This window comes from Hippopotamus amphibius, chromosome 7, assembly GCF_030028045.1.
Source record: "Hippopotamus amphibius kiboko isolate mHipAmp2 chromosome 7, mHipAmp2.hap2, whole genome shotgun sequence".
Taxonomy (NCBI): Eukaryota; Metazoa; Chordata; class Mammalia; order Artiodactyla; family Hippopotamidae; genus Hippopotamus; species Hippopotamus amphibius.
Window position 1 is genome coordinate 28,529,396 of NC_080192.1, and position 17,387 is coordinate 28,546,782.

Here is a 17,387-nt window from a genome sequence, read left to right on the forward strand (position 1 = left end):
AATGTAACATCTTTTCTAAGTTGTATAAACACAGTAGAAGTTTTAGAACACACAGACACTTAGGAAAAGAAAGGCTAGTTCCTTGGGAATGACTACCCAATATGATACAATAACTTTAGGGTAACAGAAGCTGAACCTTCCTTACAATTAGATTTTAACAAACGATTTTGCCAGTAATAGAAATGAGGAATGTGTGAGTAAGTTTTGGAGGGTGAAAGAAAAAAAATCAAAGGTAAGCACTGGATACAGAACTGAGGTTTGCTTATTTTTCACAACCAAAAATAAGCAAGTTAACTATCTTGCACAAATAAAGCTTGATACTAAATATGTGAACAGAAGCATAAACATTTGTAACTAATCACACCCATGAAAGACTGGATTAACACTTTGAACACTGTATTGCCACTAGTGGACATACAAGGCAGAAATTTCTAAAATACTGTTACACAGATGAGTAATGTTAGTATAGGTGCATAGGCTTCAGTAGTTGTGGCACATGGGCTCAGCAGTTGTGGCACATGGGCTTTGTTGCTCCATGGCATGTGGAATCTTCCCGGACCAGGGATTGAACCTATGTTCCCTGCATTGGCAGGTGGATTCTTAACCACTGCACCATCTGGGAAGTCCTCTGCCCATTTTTAATCATGGGTGTGTGTGTGTGTGTGTGTGTGTGTGTGTGTGTGTGTGTGTTTTGATGTTGAGATGTATGAGTTCTTTGTATATTTTGGATATTAACCATTTATGAAATATATCATTTGCAAATATCTTCTCCCATTCAGTAGGTGGCCTTTTCATTTCATTGATAGTTTCCTTTACTGTGCAAAAGCTTTTTAGTTTGATGTAACTTCATTTGTTTATTTTGCTTTTGTTTTCATTGCCTGAGGAGACATATCCAAAAAAAAAAAAAAAAGTATTGCTAAGACAAAGAGTGTATTGCCTATGTTTTCTTGTAGGAGTTTTATAGTTTCAGGTCTTAAGTCTTTTTAAAAGTAGTTAATTAATTAATTAATTTATTGGCTGTGTTGGGTCTTCTTTGCTGTGCAAGGGCTTTCTCTAGTTGTGGTGAGTGGGGGCTACTCTTTGTTGTGGTGAGCAGGCGGTGGCTTCTCATGTTGTGGAGCACAGGCTCTAGGTGCATGGGCTTTAGTAGTTGTGGCTCATGGGCTCAGTAGTTGTGGCACACGGGCTTAGTTGCTCTGTGTCATGTGGGATCTTCCGGCCCAGGGATCGAGCCTGTGTCCCCTGCGTTGGTAGGCAGATTCTTAACCACTGCACCACCAGGGAAGTCTTTAAGTCTTTAATTCATTTTGAGTTTGTTTTTATATATGGTGCGAGAAAGTAATCCAGTTTGATTCTTTTGCATGGAGCTGTCCAGTTTTCCCAGCACCATTTATTGATGAGGTTGTCTTTCTTCATTGTATATTCTTGCCTCCTTTGTCATGGATTTATTAATCATGTAAGTGTGGGTTCATTTCTGGATTTTCTATTCTGTTCCATTGATTTATGTGTCTGTTTTTGTGCCAATACCATACTGTTTTGATCATAGCAAGTTTGTAGTATAGTTTGAAATCAGGGAGCATGATACTTCAGCTATGTTCTTCCTTCTCAAGGTTATTTTGGTTATTCAGACTGCCTTGGGCAGTATGGTTATTTTAACAATATTTATTCTTCCAATCCATGAGCATGGTATATCTTTTCATTTGTTTGTGTGGCCTTCAATTTCTTTCATTGGTGTTGTATAGTTTTCCCAGTACAGGTCCTTTACCTCCATAGTTAGATTTATTCTTAGATATTTTATTTTTTTTGATGAAACTGTAAATGAATTGTTTTCTACACTTCAGGAAGAGCAAGGGAGGGAAGTATTCTCCCAACTTGAATATGATTGTTAATTCACTGCTTTAGCAATAGTGTACAACCCCACTCTATAATTTTATATATCATCCTTTCTGGTGAGCCATACGTTCAGCCAGGAGTGAACTCAGATTTTATTTTTCAGTTGCCCTTATTTTATATGTAATTATGTCTAGAAATTAAATACACAACTATAACTTTTTTATGTGCTTACGGTGTACAAATTTTATCTTTTTCTAATCTTGGAAGAAGGTACTTTTATCCTTACTTTAGAGATAAGGAAATGCAGGGTCTGAGATGATGAGATGGCTTCTCTCAGATGCCAAAGTCACATTTTTTTTTTACTAAGCCACCCCCACAATTTGAGCTCAATGCATTATGTTAGACACCTGTAACCTCTAATTTCATTATAAGTTTACTTATGGGATGGACTACACAAATTTCTTACTATAGACTTCATACAATAGTAACAAACACAAAAAGAGGCCATGCAGACAAGTAAATAACTGTTTGATGGCAGCTCAATATTTAAACCAAAATAGAACTTCAAGGTGCTAAAATAGTCTTTAAAATACAACCTTTATCAGTCTTTTTATCTATAACCACTATCATGTTCCACACATATAGTTTTTTTTTCATTGACTGAATTCTTCCTATGAGTTATGTATTCCAAATATATAACTGCATTTTATCTTAATAACTTTATTTTGGAGATGAGAAAAAAGGCCCAGGGAGGTGTAGCAGGGCTGTGTCCTTAAGTTTCATGATGAATGTGAGTCTTAGCCCCTTGCTGGGAGCCCTAGAAACTTCTATGTAAGGAACTGCTTAAGGGACTCAGTGCAGAGGTACGAAAGCAGCCCATCAGAACACAGTAAATCTAGGGGTGGCTAAGGGGTAATTATCTTGGACTATGGGTAGGAAGTCAGGACAAGATACCAATCGTTCCTTTAGGAAGAAGGTTCAGGGAGCAACTACATTACATATTAGTACAAATCTGACATTTCTGCCCATCGAGGTCCCAGCAAAGGACCTAGACTCTCTAGGTGACATATCTTTATAAATCTATCTTTTCTGGGAGGTGGGGGGCAAAAACCCTCTCAGGGTCTGAAGTGACTCAGTGTCCCTGGTCATCATAAGCAGCTGGTAAACTGAGATGGAAAAGGAGACTAAAAAATCAAACAGCATGTGTGTAGCTTTAAGTATAATAAGGTATTGATGACAGAGATCCTGAGTCACCAAGAACACATTGAAGGAAACAGAGATGTGTGCAGTATATGATAGAAAGCTTTTCATTTAAAATTGTTAAACTAAAAATCTAGGCACTTGATCGGGCAAGTTTTATGAGCCGTACAGGAGCTTGCACTTTATGTGGAATTCTCATTTCCTGACAGCCCTGGATAGATCAGGCCGAGCCGTGATAACGCTCATCTCTGTGTATTATAATGAAGCTGCGATGGTAACTCTAGAAGTCACTTTTAAAATGGGCAATTTTAAAAGTTCATTTCTCAGAAAAAAAGATTAGCACAGCTGTAACACTCATAATAATCTAATGAGACTTGAAAGGAACATTCAGGCAAAAAAAACCCATAGAGACTGCTTGGATTTCACAATTGTACTGTCCTGAGAATGATGTGGTCCTCCTATGACTTCCCAAATCGATGAAACAAGGGGGGCATTAGATCAGAAACTTAATTAAATTTTGGTGCGTATAACCCAGCAGAACTCATTCAGCTCCTACTTAGCTCAGTATGCTTGCTAAGTAAGTCACAGAGCACGTGCATAAAAAATTTTATGTACTTGTCATTTTCATAATCTAAGGAGCTAGGTATAATAAATGTTCCTAGTATTATTTATTTAGGAAAGGTTGACTCTACCTTTTATGACTGGCCACAGAAATCAGACTGGGAAGGAAACAAATGTGACACGTCGGAATTGGGTCCATTTCCAAAGTAAAACCCTCTATCCTCAGTCCCACCCACTCCCAGTTTTTTGAGAGGGAAAAGGCATAAATCAATGCCCAAGGTCTCTGTACCTTGTTATGTAAAACATTTGTCTTCTTTTCTAAGAGTGACTGTAACTTTTTAAAAGTTCATTGTTTTTTGGAAACTGAATCAGTGCCACTGATCTAGAGATGTGGCATGCTCAGGAAGCTCCTGTTATCTCCGGGACCTCATAAGCACCAGAAGCACACATTCCTGGAGGCATGATGTGATGATTTCTTCAAGTGGAATGTCTTTTCCAGCATTTTCCTTGAAGGCTTACAATTTAGCCCTGGCTGCAAATTCAAATAAGTCAAATTTAATAAATATTTATTAGCAGAAGGCTTTTATGGCCATCTGCTAATAGAAGAAAAACCTTAATCTATATGTAGCATCCCATATTGCTCAGAAAACTGTCCTACAAAGTTCACATAGTTATTAACCTCACAATTGCCTTTTAAAGAAACTAGGCTACATCATACAGGAGTCACGGAATTCTGCTTTCGCACTTAGCCTGGCTTTCTAAAACACCCAACAGTGACTTGACTGTCAGTCTTACCAATTTGAAGTAAACGACAGCGAAACTGTTTGCTTGATTACTCCCTCCCCCAGCCTCCGCCCCCCCCTCCGCAACCCCCCAATTCCTGCCCCAGACAGGGGAATTGATTGTTTGACAGCAGGTGGAGAAAAGAGTATGAATATATTGAGTCATCTGTTTTGACTTCATGTCAAACCAGTCTTGCCATCAAAACATTATTTTGGCCCTCTCAGTAATTTCTAAACATGCTGGTGGCCATGGAGTCAGACGGAGGTGGACAAGTTTCCTTGAAACTGATTATATCACACGCAGTGGAAAAGAAGTAGAAAATCAAATTAGGCCAGTCAGCCTGCTTAGGAGACGTCCATAATATTCGGTTGTCAAAGGACCAAGAAATATTAGCTCAGATTTCAGCCCTGAGAACAGTGGCAGGGCTCATTCTACCTCACACATGTTTAACCTGAATCTTTTATAAGCATCGTGGCTAGTTTCTTGGGGGCACGTCACGATTCTGATAACTTGAACGTTTAGTGGTTGGAAAGTTCTATTCAGCGGGTGGGAGCAAACACTGGTGAACTCAGAGTTCTATGCCCCATTTTATCCATAAGTGGATAATGGTCAGAGAAACTCCACTCTAAGCTTTTACATTAATAGCAGCTACTTTGTCCTGGATTGTGTTTTAAGCATTGGGCCACATAATGAAAAAGACAGAATTCCTACTTTCAGGACGTTTGCTCCAAAGTGAACAAACCACTGCTACAGTGGGAAGAATGGACCCTCTTTTCACTCAGCCTTTCACATTCATCCATCCCCAGGTGCCTCGCTCTCCCTTTCCATCTGAAGGTTTTCCAAAGTTTTCATATATTCACCTTCAACCAAACCACTGCCTTCTTGATTTTATTGGGAGATCTTGCAACTTATTTTATCCAGTACCAAAAGAGATATGCCAAATCATGGATTTCCTCAACTTCTGTCCCCTCCACCTCAAAATTTATATCTTAGACTCACTGTACTTAGTGCTTTTCCTTTGATGCTATCTTTATCCCCTTCAAGGTTATTACTCATTTTCTAAATATCCTCACTTATGCTTCTGCTCTCAACTCATAATCCATGGACACAGCTGGCTGTTTCATACCCCAGTGCCTCTCTGAACTCTTTCACTCAGCCTACAGCATTCTTGCAGGAACACTATTACTCAACTCTTACAATTCATGTTCCACCGCTCCCTTTTACATTCTGCCTCTCTCTTATCTTTTCTTTCTTTTATTTTTGATTTCTCTTTCTCCACTGAATGTATATCCTTTCCTCCCAGTTTGCTCCCCAATCTTGTTCTCTTGGTTCAAGAGTTCAACCCTCTCTCTTAAATGGTTTTCCTGCCTCCAAAGTCCTGTTTTCCACTTTGTTTCTTCCTCTGCCATTAATAGGATCTTTCTGAAGCACATCTGGGATCATGTCACTCATTCCCTCAGCTGGAAACTTTAATAGTTTCCCACTACCTTAAAGATAAAGCCGAAATTTTATACCATGACTTCTAAAGTTGTTTCAATCTCTCTTCATCATGAATGCCACCCTCCAATTTCACTAGATTTCCCACAAATCCTTATACCCTCTCTGTGTTTGTCTCTTCATATCTTTCTTCTTCAGCTTTCTCCTCCTGGTGGAGTCCTCTTCCTTCTCAATAAGTCAAGTGTCTCCTCTTGGAGATTCTTCTCAGACCCTGGGGTGGGCATGAAGGAATCCATTACTCTTTCTCCCATCTTCTTGCAGAACACTGTCACAACCTCTTCACTAAAACTCAGCACAGTGTAGCAGAGTTGTTTGAATACATTACATATCTGTCTCTGTCTCCTTGAAGTGTCCCACCCAGATTACGGAAATTTCTAAACTTGGGACCTCCTTTGTAGTTTGATACTCAGCAAAGAGTAGGTGTTCAGTAAGTATTATTCCAGAGCTGGCTAATTCTTCTTCCATGTTAAGAAGAATTTTGCTAATTTGTTTTCAACCGTAACATATAAATATACAAACACAGACAAGTGTACAATTGTGATGGTTAATTTTATATGTCAACTTGGCTAGGCCACAGTACTCAGCTAGATGTCTGTGTGAAGATATTTAAAGATGAGACTAACATGTAAATCGGCAGACTTTGAATAAAGAAGATTATCCCTCATAACGTAGGTGGGCCTCATCCGATCAGTAGAGGGTCTTAATAGGAAAAAGATTGACATTGCCTAAGGAAGAGAAAATTCTGCCAGAAGATAACCTTTGGACATGAACTGTAACTTGTCTCTGGATCCCCAGCCTGCTGACCTACTCTTAAGATTTTGGACTTGGCAGTCCCCACAATTTCATAACCCAATTCCTAAAATAAATCTCTCTCTATATGCACATCTGATTAGTTCCATTTCTCTGGAGATCCCTGATGAATACAACAGTCAACACATACTTCTTATCACATGAAACATTTCATTGGTTCTCTCTCCACACAAAAGTTTCTAAAACACAACATCACAAAAATAGTTATAAATAAGCCTCATGCATTTAGATTTGGAAATATTTGTTTGTGAAGGTGTGTTGTGACCCAGTAGTCCTGAAGTCACCCTGAGCGTGAGCTTGAATCCTGGCTCTAGCAGCTGGGTGACCGTGGTCAAGTTACTTGGCCTCTTGGTTTTCTGTGACTTTATTTTAGAATGAGGTCGACTAATTACCTTAAATGATTGCTGTTGTGAGGATTACATGATTTACAATGAAAACATGTAAAGTGTTTAAAACAGTGCCTAGCATATAGTAAGTGCTCAATGAATGTTTACTGCCATGCTTATAAAGCCTGCTCTGTCTGCCTAATTGCTTCAGTTTATTCGCTTCTCCTTGTTAATTTACCACTGAAAAAAAAATAGGAATTATGTTTTTCTGCAGCTCCTACAGTCCAAAAATTAATGCACAATAATGTATTCATTATTATAAAACTCAACTATTAAATTTTTTTGGATGGCTTCTATTTCTTGAAGTAGTGGTATTATATGTGTACTCCTGGAGTATTTTTTGGTTGCTTATGGTTTAAACAAACCTGGTCCACTTTGATTCTAGGATATAGGAAATGTGAAAAGCTCAAATATATAGGTAAAAATGAAATATTTTCATTCATTAAAGCTATAATCAAGACAGAAGGCATTAATTAATTACTTAAGAGAATAAAAATGTTGTTTTTGAATTTGCTAACTATTCTTCCCCGCAGAGGGCTTTGCTGGCATTCTGTCTTGAGCCATAACATATGCAAATACATAAGTAATGAGAGCCAATTCTGGATTTTCCTTACTTATGAAAGAAAATAGTGGTTCAAAAAAAAAATCTCAAAAGAAATTCTGTTTGGCCTGGAACTGGGCCACGTGATTTAGGGGGAATTAGTGGATTTATTTTGGAATATGTATGTATGTTTTAATCCTTAATCTAAAACAAAACAAAGATCAATCTTTATTTTTTTAGCACAGTCTTGCTCATTCCTTAAGAATTTGTTTCAGAATTATGTTAATAAGATACCAGAGTCAATCAGGAAGAAAGGATTGAGTGTGTGTGTGTGTGTCTGTGTGGGTGGGTGGGTGTGTGTGTGTGTGTTTCACACATCAGTCCCATAAGACATTGCTTTTTCCTCATTACTTTCTGTTTTCCACTGATGGCATTGAATTCTTCTTGCCCTTTCTTGATAAAGCATCATGTCCCTAAGGCATATACTAAACGTTGAAAGAAAACATTCCTTTTCCCCCCTTTGACAATGTGAAAGATTGATGATGAAGACACTTTCTATCTTCACTCATGCAGTTCTCTCTTTAAATCACTACTAATAATTTGGCAATCAAATGCACTTGAAAGATGTAGATGAAATAATCTTCATTCTTTTATCAGTGGCAAAAGAATTTCTGATTTACAAGTGGATCAAGAAACAGACACTTTTCATTGAAATATATTAATAACCATATAAAAGACCTATGAGCATAAACGATAAACTGAGCATAAAGCAATGCAAACTAAAAGGACACATATTCCTGAAATCATTTAAGTCATTTCCCATCCTCCAATCAGGCTTCATTAAATCAATACAGACTGATGAGTGTTTATCTCTTTCTTATAAATTTCAAGGAAGAAAGAGGCCGAATTTAAGGAGTAATCATTACCTATGTATGTACATACGTACACATATATATAACATATATATATATATTATATGCTATTTTTAAAAATTCAAATTAAGTTTTAACTTGTAACCTTGCATTAAGTATCTGCTTCTTTTTGACCTCTGATAGAACAACCTCACTATAGTTTTATGAAATCAGAATTGTTACCCCATTTTGTAGAAAGGAAAAACTGAGGCCCAGACTTTCCTTCATTCCACAGATAATTAATTTTTTTAAAAAAGGGTTTTTTGCTTTTTTAAAAAATTTAATACTAGGCTTCTTTGGTCAATCCAAGTTATTTTTTAAAAAGTCTAAACCATTTTCTCACAAAACTATTATGAACAGAGGGAAATCCTCAGGTGGCATAATTTTTCCCTCTCACACCTTATCTTTTCCACCAAAAATGTTCTTTCATGTTTAAATAAAACCTGCTTAGAATCACACTCCATTGGTACAATATGGTAGACACAGATTAAACTAGGCCCTTATTGTCAGTATTTCTGTATGTAAAAATCAGTTTGGTTTGAAATCTTTGTTTTTGGGTATTTATTAGGCTTGCTGACTAGCATAGTGCATCTGGTGAATCTTCTCAGCTTTGAAAGGACTAGAGAAACAAACCCAGAAACCCTTTGAAAGACAAGCCCACTAGATCCCAAGGTAGTTGCTTGATATCCACAGTCAGCTTGGTTTGGCTGCTTTCCAAAGCCTGGAATGAGAAACTTTCCCTGATAGTTCCATCAAGCCCTTCTTATAAATGGCCCGCATCATATTTTTAATTGGACTCTTCATCTTTCATATTACTTCCTTTTTTCCCCACCCAGACCCCACCTCAACTTTTCTCTCTTTTCTTCCATCCTACCGTTAACACCGTGGGAGCTGAAATGGCATAATTTTATCAAACCCGTTTTCCTTTGACTGATAAGCAGAGTCTTACTTCTGTGTCTCTTAATGCCTAATCTCCCATCAGGGCTTTCCTCTAATCTCTCTTACGCTTCAGGGTCTCCTTCAGTGCAAAAGGAGTTGTCCTTAATGCATTCAACAGATGCTCCTCCCAATGCCATCTTTTCAGAGAGCTGAAAAGTGCTCTATTGTGGAGCCTAGCGGATATGCTTGAATATACAAACACAGCAATACTTCTTTTCTTTATTGACTTGCACTGAAATCTGTGCCTCTACTAAATAAAACACTTCGCCATCCCAGTATCGGGCCGCCCATGTGCTGAGACATTTGTGTCTCCTTTAAATGCATCAAAACTTCCCAGGTTTGCCTCCAACAATATTTTAACAGATAACACACTGCCAAAACCCGATCAAACGCTTTCCAAATCTTCTCGACAGCGTTATTGATGACAGATGGTTAGCCTCCACATTTAACCAAACCGTGGGACAGTATTAGAAATAACATTGCCTCTATATGATTACGTAGGAGGACAGCATATGTAATTCCTGTTCAACTCTTGACCCCTGGAAGAACATAAACATTTAGAAGAGTTCCAAAGTACTAGAAGAACTATAATTGCACATGATTTTATGTGAACTGTTTACTTACTGGTCCCCTTAGCTGAAGGGAAATTATTTATTTGCTTTTCTTTTCATAGGAATCATAAGTGTCATTCTACTATATTTATAATGCCCATTCTCAGAGCTTACCAGAGAAAGGCAGCTAATTTATCATGAGTGAAAAAGCTCTGAAAATAGATGTACTCATGGCTTGAAAATGCAATTTCTCAGAAGTCTGTTGTTGTTTCCAGTTAGGAATTTTTAAACCAGAAATAAAATGATATATTGTTTTTTCTAATTACTGTTGGGTTCTCTCTGATGTTAATCCTTGATTTGTAAGTATCAAAAAGGTCATTAATACTGCACAAAATGTGTTATTAATGTAGCTGCTTATGTAAAAATTTTAAAATTTGTCGGACAGTTATAATTTAAGTCTCTTGGGCACCAAAATATGCTATAATAATAAATAGCTTATCATGGATGTGTGGAATAGTTATCATGTTCCCAGCTTCTTAAAAACTCCCAGATATTACCTCCCTACATTATAAACTCCCTGAAGATGAGATTATGTCTGTCCTGTTCACTTTTGTATACCCACTGACAACCATTGAATCTGCTGTCATAATAGCTACTCGATAAATATATGATGACTATCCAGATGAAAAAATAGATGGATAAATGGATGGATGGATTTATCTAGGTAAAGCATATTACAACTTTCATCTTTTTTAAAAAGAATAACATAGTGAGAGTTAGCATACATTATGGGTAAAAGCCTGCCTTTGGCTCTGGTTATACTTATTAGCTTTATAAAAGTGGAAAGTTCTTAGAATCTAATGCAATTTCCCCATCTTTAAAATGGGAGTAGTAATACTTTCTACAACATAAAAATATAGAGACAGTATTGTGATGATGCTAAGCATATTGGTTCTGGGTATAGATTTTCTGTATTTGAATCTATGCCCTACATGTAATATTTAGCTGTGTCTTTGCTCAATGTTTTTATGAGAATTTGGTAAGTTGATATTCATAAAGCTACAGCACCTAGGGCTTAGTAAACACAAAATAAATGTTAGCTGTTTCCATTGTACAATACTTATTTTTTCTTTCTTGAACCAAATGAGGGTTTTTTGTTTGTTTGTTTCTCACTGTGATTCGTTTAAAAGAAAAAAATCCGGTAATTGTAATTTAAGAGCTGTAAATATGAATTCATCAATCAAGTTGCAAATGTGAAATAAAAGGGCTTTAGGGCTAGGAGTGGTTATGGAAAAATAACACTTCAATGTAATAGGGCTTTACAGAAAAAGATTAACTTGTCTTCTCTAACCATCTATTCATCTACTTCATTTGTTCATTCAATCCATTATTTATTCAACAATATGTATTAAGCCTTGGCTCTATGAAAGGCACTACTCTAGGTGTAGTAAATATAGTTAGCAAATAAACAGAAATCATAGCCTTCAACAGTGCTTAGGAACATGTATGTGTTGTGAAGTGTGTGTACATGCGTGTGTGTGTGTGTGTGCAGAAAACAATAAGAAGTAAAAAAGTAAATACATATTTTATCTAGTGCTAAAGTAGGTTAAATTCATGTAGGTAATTTATGTTAAGGAGAAGATAGCTCATAAATAGGGAATTTAGAGTTTTGACAGTATAATTTTCCCAGAGTAGACAGAGGAATCTTCATTTACGTGGTGGATTTAGAATAAAGATCTAACAGAGGTGAAGGAGTGAATCATGCTGGTATCTTTGGAAAGGACAGCCAGGCAGACTGAGAAGCAGTGGGAAAGACCCTGAAGAGGAACCCTAGCTAGTACATTTCAGAAATTTCAAGGAGGCCGGTCTTTTTTCAAGTAAGCTCCATAAGGAGAAGAGTAGTAGGAGATGAAGTTGGAGGGCTGGTGGGAGTGGGCTGGACTGTGTAGGGCCTTGTATGTCAGCAGAATGATCTGAACTTTCACTTGTGAATTTGAAGGTTTTTAGTAGGAGGATGAAATTATCTGATCAGCATTTTAATAGGATTATTTTAATTACTGGTCTTGAGAATATACAATAGGGAGGGTAAGGGTGGAAACAGAGTCAGGAGACTTCCAATAATCATAGTAGGAAATGATATGCTTCTGGACCAGGATATTATAGTGAAGATTGTATAAAGTGGACAAATACAGAAGTTATTTTGAAGTTAAGGCTAAGAAGACATTGGCAAATTAGATGTGAGCAAGGAAAGAACAGAGAGCCATTTCTTAAAGATATGGAGCTACTGGAAAGATAAAGTTACCATTAACTATTTGGGGAAGCTGAAGGAGGGAACTGGGAATATATATGTGGTATTTAAGCACAAACGAATTTTACTGTACATATTGTTCTCCTATGTGATTTTTTTGGCTTGAAAATATATATTGGAGAGTTCCATATGTTATATAGAATTCCTTGGTGCTTTTAACTGTTGCCTGATATTTTATATAATATCCTCTTGATGAAACTTAGATCATTCTCAGTTTTATCGCTGTTATCAACAGTTTTGTAACCAACATCTGGGCATGCCTCGTTGTGCATATAGATGAATAGTACTCTAGAGTCAATACTTATAATCAAATGCATACACAATGAAAGTTTAACTGATACTTAGTTTCCTCTGTTAAGATGGTTCTAGTTTATACTTTCACTAATAGAGTAAAAGTAAGAATAAAAGTAAAGGTTTTTTTTAAAAAAATTATGATAGAATTTGCAAAAGATAATATCCTAGTGTTCTTTTCACATAGATAAAACACTGGCAAAATGTTATGGGTTGATTAATAGTTATTGATTTTTCCAAACCTACTTTCAGGTAGTAAGGATATATCCGTGGGGAAGCTGACAAATTTCCTGCTGTGATGAACATAACATGCTAGGGAGTATAAATTTTGCGGGCTCAGGGTTTTGTTTGGATTATCTAATACAGTAAAGAGTATTTTATTTCTTTCATATTCTCTAACTGCCATGCCTCTCTCTGAGAAATTGAAAATGTACACCTAAAATAGTTTAAAAACTTTTTGCATTAAAAAACCAAATAAATAAAATGAAATAATTAATGACAAATCTGGAAAATATTTTTCAATTTATAAAACAAATATTAAAATTCCTTATAAATTTTTTTAAGTGAGAAAAAGAACTGTTAATGGACAACTCAGTGAAAATAATGCAAATAGCCCCAAAATACATGAGATGCTTAAACTCTCACAGTGACAGATTTACAAATGAAAACCACAGTGAGATAATATTTTTCACTCAGCAGACTGCCTAATATCAAGGACTTTGACCATTAACTTTTTGGCAGGCTCTAGGGAAACAGGCACTTTCATTTATTGCTGGTAGGAATGCAAAGTGCCATTCTGAGGGAGTTTGGGACTATACAGCAAAATGTATGTCTTTATTCTTGTATCTAGCAATTCCTTCTAGGAATCTACCTGAAGATCCCCTTGCAAAAATACAAAATGATATATGTACAAGGATATTGATTCTGACAATATTTAAAACAGCAAAAGCCTATAAACAACATATTTCCCTCCACAGTGAACTGGTTCAATAAATTATAATATGTCTGCATCATACAGTACCAATCCTCTGTAAAATGTGATGAGGAAATCTCTGTATACTGATATGAGGTGACTCCAGAGTATTTAGTTAAGTGGGAAAAAAATGCAGAAAGTGTAAGAGTAAAGGTGGAGGGACCCGGTTGGAAGCAAGACTTTGGCTATATATTGCAATATGTTTTCATTTTGAAATACTTTAATGTTTTATAAAATTTTTAAAATTAAATTAAATAATCACTAAACAATGAATAAAGATTAAACATATGATCCTAATTTTATATAATGTAGAGAATAACAGGAAAATAATCATTTCATGTGATTTAAAATGCAGTATTTTTATCATACAACCCTAATAAGATGTATCCTCAAGACAGACTTCTATTTAAAAAAATATGTGACTGAATTTAGAAGACTTGTTTTCAGTAGTTCTATTGTTATTTTGAATATTGTTAGTTTTTTAAGAATCTATATTTTCAGAATATGAAAAAATTATAAAATCGAACGTTATTTTAAAACCTGTAATTTGATATGTGAACTGGCAAACACTATAAAATCATTAATAATTTTTATTTTTTTCTAATATTTAGCTCTGTCCACTAAAAAGACCTGGAAGCAATGACAACTGCTGTGGGCATTCCACGCCAGATTCTGGTCTCTAAATACTATTTTAAAAGCATTTTATTAAAGAGCTTAATCCTAAGAATGTGATATAAATTGCACATTTTTTCCATTTTATTTACCTTTGTCTTTGCACTATTTTTGTCATGAAGATTTTTTTTATTCCTACATATTTAAATTTATTATTTTTTCTATTAAGATTTCTGGATTTTTAAATTTCACAACTAAACACACTTTTCTTTCCCTAAAGTTATAAAGGAATTTATTTATGTTTTAGTCTAATATGTCTATGGTTTTACTTCTGATATTTTATTTTTAAACATTTGGAGAGTATTTTGGTGTTTGCTTATAGGTATAGATCCAATTTTGTCTTTTTTCTAGCTGGCTGTCCAATTGCCTCAATATCATGTACTTTTATCCTTCTATTTGAAGATGCTACCTTTATCATATGCTAAATTTTCATACCTATTTGAATCTATTGCTAAACTTTATATTCTATTCTTTTGATCTTTCTATTAGTAAATCTACTGTTTTATTATAAAAGCTTTATAATATGACAATACTTGGTAGGGTTAATACCAATAATATCTCTACCATTTTTTCATAACTTTCCAAAATATTTTTACTTTTAAGTTTTTTCCCATGCATTTTTGAATCATCTTTCTTAGTTCCAAAACAAAACAAAACAAAATTACAGCAACAATCAACAAACAACATCCCACTCCCCCACCCACCCACCCAAATCCTAGAACGGGAAGAACATGGCTTATCTTTCCCTTGATTAAGTATATTTTTGTGTCTTTCAGAACTGATTTAAAATTTTCCTTGCAAAGGATTTAAATATTTCCGATTAAGTACTTCAAACAGTTACTAATGCTGCAAAACCACCCAAACTTAGTGGTGTAAAACAACTGTTTTGTTATGCTCGTAGATTCTATGGATCAGGAATTCGGAAAAAAAGAGAATGGTGACAGCTCGCTCCCTTTTCCGTGATGTCAACTGAAAGGAATCAAAGGCTGAGGTATCTCATTCGCTGGGGACAGGAATCATCTGGAGGCATCTTCATTCACAAACCTAGCAGTTGAACGTGACTGTTGTTAGGAATCTCAGCTGGGGCTGTTACTTGGAAACCTACATACGGCCTCTCTATGTCATCAGGGCTGATTCATGGCATAGTGGCCTTGGACATCTTATACGGTACTCAGGCCTCCAAAGGCAAGTGTCTCAAGAGAACCAGATGGAAACTGTATTACCCCTGATAATCTATCTTTAGAAGTCTCATAATATCACTTCTACGACCGTCACAAGCCCATCTAGTTTAAGGGGGAGGGACATGGATTCTGGCTCTTTTGATAAGAGGAGTGTCTAAGTCATATTTTAAGAGTATGTGGGATGAAAGATACTGCTGAATTCATTTTTTGAAAATACAATGAGCCAGGGGATTTTTCTTTAACTTTTCTTTTTTTCTGTTGCCTTAATGATTGGGCCTCTTCTTTCATTTCATATCCTGAGTGTTTATTATTTAATGAATGTTACTGATCTCTGTATGTGACTTCTATACCCTACAACCTTATTGAATTCTGTCCCTTTCTTTTTGTGTGTGTTTGATTCTTTTGGTTAATCAGTTATACAATTAGATAATCAGCAAAAATAGTTTTACTGCTTCTGTTCCAATTTTTGAGTTTTTTTTACTCCGAATTTTTACTCCTGCAAATTGTGTTGGTCATGAGCAAAGGGCACTGGATAGCCTTGTCTTCTTCCTGACTGCGGAAGAAATGCCTCTTTGTTGTCATTAATTAAAATGCTACAATTGATAAGACAGTGTTTTCTCCACAGTCTCCTCCTTTTTTAAAGTTGTGCTATGGTATTTGATATCTAGATAATCGTTGCTATCACACTTTCATTTTGAACGCAATCTCAACTATTATAAAGTGTCTTTTCCTTTTCCTTTTTTTTTTTTAATCCCTTTTGGTCTTATTTCTACCTGATATGATATTAAGATCACAAACCCTGATTTTCTTTTATGGCATATATTTTCTTTCCTTAAACACCTTGTAGGTGTTGCTCCACTGTCTTCTGGCATTAAAAGATACTGTTTGAAAAGTCTGATACTGTCTTAGCCTGTATGGGCTGCTATAACAAAACACCAGAGATTGGATTAGCCTATAAATAACAGAAATTTATTTCTCACAGTTCTGAAGATAGGAAATTTAAGATCAGGGTGCCACAATGATTGGGTGAGGGCCCTCTACTGGACTGCAGACTTCCTTGTTGTATCCTCACATGGAGAAGAGGCTAGGAATCTCTCCAGAGCTGCTTTTAAAAAGACATTAATTCCATCTGTGAGGGCTCTGCCCTCATGACCTAATCACCTCAAAGGTCCCACCTCCTAATACTATCATAATGGGCATTAGGTTTTAATATACGAATTTTCAGGGAGACACAAACATTTCGCCATAGCAGATACTCACCTTATTATTTTTCCTTTATAAGAGTGTTGATGTTCTTGTCTATCCAATGGCATTTTTCTTTATCTTTAAAGCCCAATATATTTATTAGGATAGGTCTCAGCATCAATTTGTCTTGGTACACAGATTCAATAAATAGATTCACATCTCTTAGCTCAACCAATTTTTTAAAATACATTTTAAAGTATTAATTCTTTCTCATTGTACTTCTTCCTTGGAAGCCTCAGCTACGCATATACTAAATATCCTTTACCTGTCTCCTATATCCATCATTTAAGATTTATTTGTTTCCACCTCATTTGTTTGTTTTCCTTACTTTTCTTTGTCAGACTAAAGTCCCCATGTCACCATTTTCTCTCATTTTTGAAATAACTTTGTCCTTTTCTTTTCCTAAGTTCTGTCAATTCCTTTTTTCCTTTTCTGGTTTTCTAGCCATTGCATCTTACAGTCTGGCTTATTTCAGAACTCTTGTACTTCTACTTTGTAATCTTTCTTCATAGTTGCAAATAATTCACTGTTATTTAAAAATTCAAACGGGGGGCCCTCCTTGGTGGCACAGTGGTTAAGAATCCACCTGCCAATGCAGGGGACATGGGTTCCATCCCTAGTCTGGGAAGATCCCATATGCCATGGAGCAACTAAGCCCGTGTGCCACAATTACTGAGCCTGAGCTCCAGAGCCTGCGAGCCACAA

The 17,387-nt window shown here is 35.9% G+C and overlaps 1 long non-coding RNA gene across 1 annotated transcript in view; it reads left to right on the plus strand.

Annotated features, from left to right (window-relative positions):
• The window catches only part of LOC130856368 (uncharacterized), a 54,194-nt gene extending 38,393 nt beyond the window's left edge, over nucleotides 1-15,801 (plus strand). The window contains exon 3 of the long non-coding RNA XR_009054561.1: nucleotides 15,158-15,801. This is a non-coding gene — a long non-coding RNA (uncharacterized LOC130856368). The remainder of the gene's footprint in view (nucleotides 1-15,157) is intronic.
• Nucleotides 15,802-17,387: the final 1,586 nt, after the last annotated feature.